The 14,022-nt window shown below is 37.6% G+C and overlaps 1 protein-coding gene across 1 annotated transcript in view; it reads right to left on the bottom strand.

Annotated features, from left to right (window-relative positions):
* The window catches only part of KCNH1 (potassium voltage-gated channel subfamily H member 1), a 728,543-nt gene that overhangs the window by 208,266 nt on the left and 506,255 nt on the right, over positions 1-14,022 (bottom strand). The window lies entirely within an intron of this gene.

Here is a 14,022-nt window from a genome sequence, read left to right as displayed (position 1 = left end):
ATAATCATGCCACAAACAATAACACGAATCGATGTTGGAATGAAATGGGGAAAAAATTAGAAATCCAGAATATCTTAAGAAAAACATTGAAACAATAATCAGTTTGCAACAAGAGGCCTGAGATGTCGTGTTTTGGAGAGAATTTGAAATGTGTTAACGTGGCCAGAAACCTGTTTTCAGGTGACCAGCTTTGCCCTTTGTGAGCCTCCTGTTACCCAAGGGAGTAACGCAAGTTTAATATTTATCTCGATTTTTATCGTTTAACCTGCACTGCTGAACACTCTTTAGCAACTCCCATGAAAGTTAACTTCAATATGCATGAGTAACAGTCCAAGGACTCCACAACTTACATTCCATTCCTCAATGCGCAGATTGGGACTAACGTTACTGTGACGTTACTAAAGGCATCAATCGACAAACATAAATAAGACACCTGGAATTAAATTGGATGATTTGTTGTTGCCGTTTGGTTGTCGTTGTTGTTGTTGGATAATTTTCGGTCAAATCGTACTAATTGTTGACTCCCATTGAAAGGTCCCTCGGACATGACCTCCACCACCGAAGGTGCATGGAGGTCATGTTTTCACCCCTGTCTGTTTGTGAACAAGATGTCTCGAAAGGTTGTGGAGGAATTCGGACGAAATTTGCCGGAGAGGCTGGGGGTGTGTGACAAGGACGAAATGATTCGATTTTTGGTGAACAAAATGTGTGTGATGTGTGGGACGAATCGATTCGATTTTGGTGAAGATCTGAATATGGATTCGGACACGAGAATTATTTAATTTCTAAGTGATTCTTCACCATTGAGACATCGGGCGAAAAGCGAAATACAACATGATATTTAAAAACGTTATGGACGAGTTATGGCTAAACTAGGTGGACGGGTTGGTTTGGTGACAGGAACAAACCGATTAGATTTTGGTTCGGGTCCGAATCCAGATCCGGCCTATCAGTGGGATACAAAACATAAACTGTTCAACCTGGCGGAGGTATATGCGCTCTACCGAGTGCCATTCTCGTTTGTTCCTTTTGTCCCCCAACTGTGGAACCAACTTCCACCTCATTTTTTCTTCCAGGTGTTACGTGGTCCCCTCGGTGAATACCTGGTCTCGGTGACCCCCGGACCATGAGAGGAACTTCGCCAGAAAGCTGTATTATATATGCGCTTTCGCCACGCAATCCATATGAATTTCACCCAAGAGACAACTGACGTTCAAGGATATATTTCAATGGTAATGATACCATACAATTTCAATGACACAACCACGGAGATTTTCCCCGAGCAATCAACCATACACAACCATCAACAATTCCCAATTCACAAGCACTTCCCTATGAGTAAGATGGCCATCTTATATATGTGTGTCCCGGTGAGTACTCACAACCCCCTTTTGGTCTCGGTCCCGCACAATGTCTCTGGGCCCCTCCTGACCAAGATGATGGTCGGCGTCGCCGCACTCGGGCGGTTGAACGAACCCCGGGTGGACGTGTTTCCACCGAGCAGGTATCGTACCCGGCACCCCGGCTACAGCCCCTCGCGGCCACGCGAAGCGGGGACGGGAAAGCAAGCCAAAAGCCCCACGCCGCTTGCCAGGCGTGTTAGGCCCCAACGGGCGACCCGTACGCGTCTTTTTAGACGGTGTCGCGCACGGCGCCAAACGCTGGGTCGGTGCACGGCCACACGACAGTTTGCCGTCCACCGGGCAGGTATCCGTCCCGGTAACTCCTCTCGCCAGACAGGCTCGGGAACGCCGCTTTTCCACACGGCTCAATCAATCCCACCTTTCGTCGGTGCGGGGCGAGGAAGAAGAAGTCCTCGTCCTTTTTCCCTCGTGTCTTTTTCTCTTCCGTTTCCGGTCACTTCCGTTTCCGGCCACTTGTTCAGAAGGGCTCCTGACCCTCCAATCACAACAACCCTTAATATACTACACACGGATAAGCAAAGACCTGAATGGTAATCCACATACATTCACATAAATATGTAACACAGGTCTTCAAGACAGCTGCTCACCACCATCTCAGATTCCTCATCCTAAACCATGACCATTTGTACCCCTGCTCCACCGCAAAGCCCACCTTCCAAATTCCCATTTTTTCCTTCCTGAGAGTTTGCTTCTGTCTCCATTTTTTCACCCCATGAATCCTCCCCTCTTCCTTATTCCTGCCCACATCCCTTAATTATCCAAATCTCCCTCTATTTTGTCCTCCAACCCTGCTGTTGGTGGCCACCCCACTTTCTACTATTCTTTTTGTTCTGTTGCTCCCTCATTGTTTTTGTGTTCCAGTTCTTCCATGTGCCTTGACTTTGTATCCAAAAAAACCCAAAGGCCTAGATTGATAAATATAATAGATGCAAATTAGTAATTGATGTCTCGAATACTACAAATGCTAAACTTGTATTTATATTTAGCATCAACTTTAGCAAGTACATCGGAAATTATGAAATGTACAAAATACTGCAGAAATTGTGCAGTAACCATCAGTCGTACGATCTCACTATCAGACATGATCTCTCACGGGTCGACCATACAGGAAATCTGGCCTCCAAACTCATTCACCATTCACCATCATTCCATATCATTTCTTGACGAATCAAAACTACTCACAGCCACATGACCGTTGTGCTTACATCAATGGAAAGCTGTTCTCCCCTACAGGCTGCCATCCCAGCATCACATCTGTCTCTCCTGAATTCTGTGGAATCCAAAGCTCTCAACATTATTCCTCTCAACAACAAAAACAAGGCCTGCTGCTCCCCCATCTGCAGAGAGGTGGTGGGCTCTCCCATCGGCAGACAGGTGTGGGTTTTAGCTCACCTGGAACGAAGTTCAGGGGAGCTTATGCGATGGCGCATCGTATATCCGTCAGTCCGTCCGTAAACACTTGAAACTTCTTCTCCGAAACCGCTGATGGGATTGCGACCAAATTTGGCACAAATGATATTTGTTGTGTTGTGACTAAAGTTTGTTCACGGCAATAAAAAAAAAAATCGGGGTCTAAGGGGTTTACCGGGGTCAAAGTGGATCCAGGCTTGACCCCCCAAAATAGGATTTTGCTTTTTCCTCAGAACCTGCAGACACTATTTCGATGAAACTTGACCACAACCTTCATCACCCGTGATGTACCGAAGCTTGTTCACGACATTAAAAAATCTGCCCCTTTGGGGATCTGTGGGGGCATTGCCCCCCAAAATAGGTATTTGCTTTTTTTCTCAGAACCCACACACAATTTTGATGAAACTTCACCACAACCTTCATCATTCATGATGTACCAATGTTTGTTCAAGGCATTGGAAAAATTGGGGTCTGATGAGGTACACGGGGTGGGAGGGGAGGAGGGGGCCTGCCCCCCAAAATAGGTATTTTTTTATTTGTTTGTTGAAAGTCTTATGATTATGTTAGTATGATTCTACCTGCTGCCCTGTCTTCCAGCAACCATTGAAATTGGTTTAAAATACCTTTAGTCAGTGCAGTTAACTGTTTATTCTACCAGGTGAGCGCCAGGGGTATTGCCCCTATGTTTACCATCTCTCCTTGGGTTCACCTCCATCTGCTCTCTCAGCTCTGTGACCCCTCCAAGATGCACACATTCGTCTAGTAACATATTTTCAGTTAAAATTGGATCCTTTAAAATTTGTATTCAAAGCAAGATGCAGTGGCATGGATGCATGACTCAGTTTGCTTCATCTAATCACAAGTCACCTTGACAAGAATGAATCCTTTGTTCGTGTATTATTTATTGATTTATCATCAGATTTTACACCAAGCAACCAATTTACCCTTATGGAAGTATTGAGTGATCTGTACCTGAGCCCACATATCATACTCTGGTGGAAAGGTTTTACGAGACCGTCCTCAGCAGGTGAGGGTGAATGGTAGTTTATCAAAGTTATCAATTTTGAATGCTGGTGCTCCACAAGGCGGTGTATTATCACTTTTACTGTTCAGTCAGTACATCAATGGATGTGTGCCTCTCAAAGAAGTGAGTAACTTTATCAAGTACGGGGACGATACCGCCATTGTTGGCTGTCTTTCCGATCAATCATCCTTCGTATCTTTACCTCGAAGAGATTGACACATTCAATAAGTGATTTGGGGACTTTTGTCTCACTCCGAATTTGTGCAAAACTAAAGAGATGATTTTGGACTTTCAGAAAGGTCACAATCATGAACCTGTAACCATAAATGGTGAAAAGGTGGAAATTGTTACCAAATTCAAATACCTGGCCACTATTATTGATAACTAACGAGGTAACGTTTAATGAAAATACCGATGCTGTGTACAAGAAATCAATGCAAAGATTGCGTATTGTCAGGAAGTTGAATTAATTTGGTGTTAGCTCACGTGGGATGCGGATGTTGACAAATTCCTTGTTGATCAGTGTTTTGTCATTTAGTTGAGTTTCCTGGTGTAGTTATCTACTAAATTAATGTGTGGAATAATTCACGACTGAGAAAGGTCATTACTCTAGCATTTAAAGTGGGTGGGCCTTGTACTAGTACGGAGTCTTTATATTTGCGAGCATTGAAAAGGAAGTCGATGCATGTTTGTGCTGATAAAAGTCACTTCATGAACGGACTTTTTGAAAAACTGCCCTCAGGGAGACGCTTTCATTTATGTTCATTTATACCAGGTGCAATTCAAGTGTTAAATTCAAATTCTTACCCATTTCACTGTTTAATCCATCTTCCATATTTACCTGTTGTACACCACACCTTTCCTATGCCATCTCCAGGCATTGCAAATCGTCATTGCCGGGCACCGAAGGGGGCTCGGCAGTGACGCACGCTGAAAGGGAGTACTCAGTTTTCACTCTGTTGTACACCGCTCCTTTCCTATGCCATCTCCAGGCATTGCAAATCGTCATTGCCGGGCACCGAAGGGGGCTCGGCAGTGACGCACGCTGAAAGGGAGTACTCAGTTTTCACTCTGTTGTACACCGCTCCTTTCCTATGCCATCTCCAGGCATTGCAAATCGTCATTGCTGGGCACCGAAGGGGGCTCGGCAGTGACGCACGCTGAAAGAGAGTACTCAGTTTTCACTCTGGTTTCTTGTTGTACACCGCTCCTTTCCTATGCCACCTCCAGGCATTGCAAATCGTCATTGCCGGGCACCGAAGGGGGCTTGGCAGTGACGCACGCTGAAAGAGAGTACTCAGTTTTCACTCTGGTTTCTTGTTTGTTGTACACCGCTCCTTTCCTATGCCACCTCCAGGCATTGCAAATCGTCATTGCCGGGCACCGAAGGGGGCTTGGCAGTGACGCACGCTGAAAGAGAGTACTCAGTTTTCACTCTGGTTTCTTGTTTGTTTGTTTTCTTGTTTCCTTGGTTGTCCGGACGATATCTCAGCCATCCTTTGAGCTAGGAAGCTGAAATTTCGGCACAATAGTGAGCAAGTCCTTTGTCAAAAACGGTATTTTTTGTTTTTTGATTAATCAATAAATTGAGGAGTTATTTAATTATTAGCGATTAATTCAGTACTTATTTAATTAATCAAATTTCCTTTCTCTTCTGACCATTAACTCAGGCACCTTTTGAGTTAGGAAGCTGACATTTGGACATGCCAATGACCAGGTGATTTGGCTGCAAAGGATATTTTTGATTTATTAATTAATAAATTAATCGATTAATTATGTAATTATTTGATTAATGCCAAAAAAAAATTTAAATTTAAAGTTACAGATTCTGATGAAATAGTGGTAGTTTATGTGTTCTCTGACCAAATTGATTAATAATTTAATTTTTTAATGATTATTATTTATTTATTTTCATTATTAATCATTTATTTATTTTCTTTCTCATTTGGCCAATATCTCAGGCACCTTTTGAGCTGGGAAGCTAATATTTGGACATGAGTGACCAAGCGATGTGGCTATCAAGGATATTTTTGATTTATTGATTAATCATTTCATCTATTAATTATTTATTGATTAATCGATTAATTATTTATTGAGTAATCAATTAATTATTTAATTTTTTATAAATGACTTATTTAATTACATTTCTAAAAGATACATCTTCGGATGAAGCACGAGTGGTTTAGTTATGCGATTAGCCAATTGATTATGAAAATATTTTGTGATAATCTTTTATTGATTTTAATTATACAATTAATCAATCAATTAGTGTACACCTATCCCTCCCAATGCAGCCTCAATGAGCTGCACTGCGGTATTGCCGGGCGCCGGAGGCGCCCCGGCAATGCCGCGCTGCAGCATATTTAATTATTTGGCATGGGGCGGTGTACTTTGAATGTATGTGTACTTGTTTGTTTTCTTTCTTGGTTGTCCGGACGATATCTCAGCCATCCTTTGAGCTAGGAAGCTGAAATTTCGGCACAAGAGTGAGCAAGTCCTTTGTCAAAAACGGTATTTTTTTTTTTTGATTAATCAATAAATTGAGGAGTTATTTAATTATTAGCGATTAATTAAGTACTTATTTAATTAATCAAATTTCCTTTCTCTTCTGACCATTAACTCAGGCACCTTTTGAGTTAGGAAGCTGATATTTGGACATGCCAATGACCAGGTGATTTGGCTGCAAAGGATATTTTTGATTTATTAATTAATCAATTAATCGATTAATTATTTAATTATTCGATTAATGACAAAAAAAATTTTTTTTTAAAGTTACAGATTCTGATGAAATAGTGGTAGTTTATGTGTTCTCTGACCAAATTGATTAATAATTTAATTTTTTTATGATTATTATTTATTTATTTTCATTATTAATCATTTATTTATTTTCTTTCTCATTTGGCCAATATCTCAGGCACCTTTTGAGCTGGGAAGCTAATATTTGGACATGAGTGACCAAGTGATGTGGCTATCAAGGATATTTTTGATTTATTGATTAATCATTTCATCTATTAATTATTTATTGATTAATCGATTAATTATTTATTGAGTAATCAATTAATTATTTAATTTTTTATAAATGACTTATTTAATTAAATTTCTAAAAGATACATCTTCGGATGAAGCACTAGTGCTTTAGGTATGCTATTAGCCAATTGATTATGAAAATATTTTATGATCATTTATATATTTAAATTTCACAATTAATCAATCAATAATTGTACTCCTCTCCCTCCCAATGCAGCCTTAATGAGCTGCACTGCGGTATTGCCGGGCGCCGGAGGCGCCCCGGCAATGCCGCGCTGCAGCATATTTAATTATTTGGCATGGGGCGGTGTACTTTGAATGTATTTGTACTTGTTTGTTTTCTTGTTTCCTTGGTTGTCCGGACGATATCTCAGCCATCCTTTGAGCTAGGAAGCTGAAATTTCGGCACAATAGTGAGCAAGTCCTTTGTCAAAAACGGTATTTTTTGTTTTTTGATTAATCAATTAATTGAGGAGTTATTTAATTATTAGCGTTTAATTAAGTACTTATTTAATTAATTAAATTTCATTTCTCTTCTGACCATTATTAACTCAGGCACCTTTTGAGTTAGGAAGCTGATATTTGGACATGCCAATGACCAGGTGATTTGGCTGCAAAGGATATTTTTGATTTATTAATTAATCAATTAATCGATTAATTATTTAATTATTCGATTAATGACCCAAAAAAATTTTTTTTTTAAGTTACAGATTCTGATGAAATAGTGGTAGTTTATGTGTTCTCTGACCAAATTGATTACCAATTTAATTTTTTTATGATTATTATTTATTTATTTTCATTATTAATCATTTATTTATTTTCTTTCTCATTTGGCCAATATCTCAGGCACCTTTTGAGCTGGGAAGCTAATATTTGGACATAAGTGACCAAGTGATGTGGCTATCAAGGATATTTTTGATTTATTGATTAATCATTTCATCTATTAATTATTTATTGATTAATCGATTAATTATTTATTGAGTAATCAATTAATTATTTAATTTTTTATAAATGACTTATTTAATTAAATTTCTAAAAGATACATCTTCGGATGAAGCACTAGTGGTTTAGTTATGCGATTAGCCAATTGATTATGAAAATATTTTGTGATAATCTTTTATTGATTTTAATTATACAATTAATCAATCAATTAGTGTACACCTCTCCCTCCCAATGCAGCCTTAATGAGCTGCACTGCGGTATTGCCGGGCGCCGGAGGCGCCCCGGCAATGCCGCGCTGCAGCATATTTAATTATTTGGCATGGGGCGGTGTACTTTGAATGTATGTGTACTTGTTGTACACCGCTCCTTTCCTATGCCACCTCCAGGCATTGCAAATCGTCATTGCCGGGCACCGAAGGGGGCTCGGCAGTGACGCACGCTGAAAGAGAGTACTCAGTTTTCACTCTGGTTTCTTGTTTGTTTTCTTGGTTGTCCGGACGATATCTCAGCCATCCTTTGAGCTAGGAAGCTGAAATTTCGGCACAGTAGTGAGCAAGTCCTTTGTCAAATACGGTATTTTTTGTTTTTTGAATAATCAATTAATTGAGGAGTTATTTAATTATTAGCGTTTAATTAAGTACTTATTTAATTAATTAAATTTCATTTATCTTCTGACCATTATTAACTCAGGCACCTTTTGAGTTAGGAAGCTGATATTTGGACATGCCAATGACCAGGTGATTTGGCTGCAAAGGATATTTTTGATTTATTAATTAATCAATTAATCGATTAATTATTTAATTATTCGATTAATGACAAAAAATTTTTTTTTTTTTAAGTTACAGATTCTGATGAAATAGTGGTAGTTTATGTGTTCTCTGACCAAATTGATTAATAATTTAATTTTTTTATGATTATTATTTATTTATTTTCATTATTAATCATTTATTTATTTTCTTTCTCATTTGGCCAATATCTCAGGCACCTTTTGAGCTGGGAAGCTAATATTTGGACATGAGTGACCAAGTGATGTGGCTATCAAGGATATTTTTGATTTATTGATTAATCATTTCATCTATTAAGTATTTATTGATTAATCGATTAATTATTTATTGAGTAATCAATTAATTATTTAATTTTTTATAAATGACTTATTTAATTAAATTTCTAAAAGATACATCTTCGGAGCACTAGTGGTTTAGTTATGCGATTAGCCAATTGATTATGAAAATATTTTGTGATAATCTTTTATTGATTTTAATTATACAATTAATCAATCAATTAGTGTACACCTCTCCCTCCCAATGCAGCCTCAATGAGCTGCACTGCGGTATTGCCGGGCGCCGGAGGCGCCCCGGCAATGCCGCGCTGCAGCATATTTAATTATTTGGCATGGGGCGGTGTACTTTGAATGTATGTGTACTTGTTGTACACCGCTCCTTTCCTATGCCACCTCCAGGCATTGCAAATCGTCATTGCCGGGCACCGAAGGGGGCTCGGCAGTGACGCACGCTGAAAGAGAGTACTCAGTTTTCACTCTGGTTTCTTGTTTGTTTTCTTGGTTGTCCGGACGATATCTCAGCCATCCTTTGAGCTAGGAAGCTGAAATTTCGGCACAGTAGTGAGCAAGTCCTTTGTCAAATACGGTATTTTTTGTTTTTTGAATAATCAATTAATTGAGGAGTTATTTAATTATTAGCGTTTAATTAAGTACTTATTTAATTAATTAAATTTCATTTATCTTCTGACCATTATTAACTCAGGCACCTTTTGAGTTAGGAAGCTGATATTTGGACATGCCAATGACCAGGTGATTTGGCTGCAAAGGATATTTTTGATTTATTAATTAATCAATTAATCGATTAATTATTTAATTATTCGATTAATGACAAAAAAAATTTTTTTTTTAAGTTACAGATTCTGATGAAATAGTGGTAGTTTATGTGTTCTCTGACCAAATTGATTAATAATTTAATTTTTTTATGATTATTATTTATTTATTTTCATTATTAATCATTTATTTATTTTCTTTCTCATTTGGCCAATATCTCAGGCACCTTTTGAGCTGGGAAGCTAATATTTGGACATGAGTGACCAAGTGATGTGGCTATCAAGGATATTTTTGATTTATTGATTAATCATTTCATCTATTAAGTATTTATTGATTAATCGATTAATTATTTATTGAGTAATCAATTAATTATTTAATTTTTTATAAATGACTTATTTAATTAAATTTCTAAAAGATACATCTTCGGATGAAGCACTACTGGTTTAGTTATGCGATTAGCCAATTGATTATGAAAATATTTTGTGATAATCTTTTATTGATTTTAATTATACAATTAATCAATCAATTAGTGTACACCTCTCCCTCCCAATGCAGCCTCAATGAGCTGCACTGCGGTATTGCCGGGCGCCGGAGGCGCCCCGGCAATGCCGCGCTGCAGCATATTTAATTATTTGGCATGGGGCGGTGTACTTTGAATGTATGTGTACTTGTTTGTTGTACACCGCTCCTTTCCTATGCCACCTCCAGGCATTGCAAATCGTCATTGCCGGGCACCGAAGGGGGCTCGGCAGTGACGCACGCTGAAAGAGAGTACTCAGTTTTCACTCTGGTTTCTTGTTTGTTTTCTTGGTTGTCCGGACGATATCTCAGCCATCCTTTGAGCTAGGAAGCTGAAATTTCGGCACAGTAGTGAGCAAGTCCTTTGTCAAATACGGTATTTTTTGTTTTTTGAATAATCAATTAATTGAGGAGTTATTTAATTATTAGCGTTTAATTAAGTACTTATTTAATTAATTAAATTTCATTTATCTTCTGACCATTATTAACTCAGGCACCTTTTGAGTTAGGAAGCTGATATTTGGACATGCCAATGACCAGGTGATTTGGCTGCAAAGGATATTTTTGATTTATTAATTAATCAATTAATCGATTAATTATTTAATTATTCGATTAATGACAAAAAAATTTTTTTTTTTTAAGTTACAGATTCTGATGAAATAGTGGTAGTTTATGTGTTCTCTGACCAAATTGATTAATAATTTAATTTCTTTATGATTATTATTTATTTAATTTCATTATTAATCATTTATTTATTTTCTTTCTCATTTGGCCAATATCTCAGGCACCTTTTGAGCTGGGAAGCTAATATTTGGACATGAGTGACCAAGTGATGTGGCTATCAAGGATATTTTTGATTTATTGATTAATCATTTCATCTATTAAGTATTTATTGATTAATCGATTAATTATTTATTGAGTAATCAATTAATTATTTAATTTTTTATAAATGACTTATTTAATTAAATTTCTAAAAGATACATCTACGGATGAAGCACTAGTGGTTTAGTTATGCGATTAGCCAATTGATTATGAAAATATTTTGTGATAATCTTTTATTGATTTTAATTATACAATTAATCAATCAATTAGTGTACACCTCTCCCTCCCAATGCAGCCTCAATGAGCTGCACTGCGGTATTGCCGGGCGCCGGAGGCGCCCCGGCAATGCCGCGCTGCAGCATATTTAATTATTTGGCATGGGGCGGTGTACTTTGAATGTATGTGTACTTGTTTTCTTGTTTGTTTTCTTTCTTGTTTCCTTGGTTGTCCGGACGATATCTCAGCCATCCTTTGAGCTAGGAAGCTGAAATTTAGGCACAAGATTGAGCAAGTCCTTTCTCAAAAACGGTATTTTTTATTTTTTGATTAATCAATAAATTGAGGAGTTATTTAATTATTAGCGATTAATGAAGTACTTATTTATCCCTGGTGTTGGGCTAGCGGCTAGGGTGCCGGCTTAGGATCCTAGGATCCTGGGTTCGAATCCCGGTCAATCGCTGAAATTAACGCCAGGGGGGTTGACTCAGCCTGTCATCCTTCCGAGGTCGGCAAATTGAGTACCAGTTCACTGGTAATTCCCTGCTTGTCGTTAAAGGCGGCAAAAAGGGTTGGCGTCAGGAAGGGCATCCGGCCATAAAACATTGCTTCAAAAAGGGGACCGAAAAACAACAACAACCACGGTTCCCGAAAAAGGCCAACCCCCGCTTGCGGGGAAAAATGGCCTCTAAAGGTGGTTTTTTTTTTTTTAAATGAAGTACTTATTTAATTAATCAAATTTCCTTTCTCTTCTGACCATTAACTCAGGCACCTTTTGAGTTAGGAAGCTGATATTTGGACATGCCAATGACCAGGTGATTTGGCTGCAAAGGATATTTTTGATTTATTAATTAATCAAGTAATCGATTAATTATTTAATTATTCGATTAATGGCAAAAAAAAATTTTTTTTAAAGTTACAGATTCTGATGAAATAGTGGTAGTTTATGTGTTCTCTGACCAAATTGATTAATAATTTAATTTTTTTATGATTGTTATTTATTTATTTTCATTATTAATCATTTATTTATTTTCTTTCTCATTTGGCCAATATCTCAGGCACCTTTTGAGCTGGGAAGCTAATATTTGGACATGAGTGACCAAGTGATGTGGCTATCAAGGATATTTTTGATTTATTGATTAATCATTTCATCTATTAATTATTTAATGATTAATCGATTAATTATTCATTGAGTAATCAATTAATTATTTAATTTTTTATAAATGACTTATTTAATTAAATTTCTAAAAGATACATCTTCGGATGAAGCACTAGTGGTTTAGTTATGCGATTAGCCAATTGATTATGAAAATATTTTGTGATAATCTTTTATTGATTTTAATTATACAATTAATCAATCAAGTAGTGCACACCTCTCCCTCCCAATGCAGCCTCAATGAGCTGCACTGCGGTATTGCCGGGCGCCAGAGGCGCCCCGGCAATTCCGCGCTGTAGGATATTTAATTATTTGGCATGGGGGCGGTGTACTTTGAATGTATGTGTACTTGTTTGTTTGTTTTCTTTCTTGTTGTACACCGCACCTTTCCTATGCCATCTCCAGGCATTGCAAATCGTCATTGCTGGGCACTGAAGGGGGCTCGGCAGTGACGCACGCTGAAAGGGAGTACTCAGTTTTCACTCTGGTTGTTTGTTTTCTTGCTTTCTTGTTTGTTTGTTTGTTTGTTTGTTTGTCCGGGCGATATCTCAGCCATCCTTTGAGATAGGAAGCTGAAATTTCGGGACAACAGTGAGCAAGTCCTTTGTCAAAAACGGTATTTTTTGTTTTTTGATTAATAAATTAATTGAGGAGTTATTTAATTATTAGCGATTAATTAAGTATTTATTTAATTAATCAAATTTCCTTTCTCTTCCGACCATGAACTCAGGCACCTTTTGAGCTCAGAAGCTAATATTTGGACATGAGTGACCAAGTGATGTGGCTTTCAAGGATATTTTTGATTTATTGATTAAATTAATCATTTAATCACTTAATTATTTATTGATTAATTGATTAATTATTTATTGATTAATCAAATAATTATTTAATTTTTTATTAATGACTTATTTAATTAAATTTCTAAAAGATACATCTTCGGATGAAGCACTAGTGGTTTAGTTATGCTATTAGCCAATTGATTAAGAAAATATTTTGTGATAATCTTTTATTGATTTTAATTACACAATTAATCAATCAATTAGTGTACACCTCTCCCTTCCAATGCAGCCTCGATGAGCTGCACTGCGGTATTGCCGGGCGCCATAGGCGCCCCGGCAATGCCGCGCTGTAGGATATTTAATTATTTGACATGGGGGCGGTGTACTTTGAATGTATGTGTACTTGTTGTACACCGCACCTTCCTATGCCATCTCCAGGCATTGCAAATCGTCATTGCTGGGCACCGAAGGGGGCTCGGCAGTGACGCACGCTGAAAGGGAGTACTCAGTTTTCACTCTGTTTGTTTGTTTTCTTTCTTGTTTTCTTTCTTGTTTGTTTTCTTGTTTGTTTGTTTGTCTGGGCGATATCTCAGCCATCCTTTGAGCTAGGAAGCTGAAATTTCGGCAGAGTAGTAAGCCAGTCCTTTGTCAAAAACAGTATTTTTTTGTTTTTTGAATAATCAATTAATTGAGGAGTTATTTAATTATTAGCGATTAATTAAGTACTTATTTAATTAATTAAATTTCCTTTCTCTTCTGACCATCAACTCAGGCACCTTTTGAGTTAGAAAGCTGATATTTGGACATGCCGATGACCAGGTGATTTGGCTGCAAAGGCTATTTTTGATTTATTAACTAATCAATCAATTAAT

This window comes from Myxine glutinosa, chromosome 11 (genome assembly GCF_964187855.1).
Source record: "Myxine glutinosa chromosome 11, kmMyxGlut1.1, whole genome shotgun sequence".
In the NCBI taxonomy this organism is placed as follows: domain Eukaryota; kingdom Metazoa; phylum Chordata; class Myxini; order Myxiniformes; family Myxinidae; genus Myxine; species Myxine glutinosa.
The sequence above is the reverse complement of the archived record's forward strand: the minus strand, read 5'-3'. Positions and strand labels throughout refer to the sequence as shown.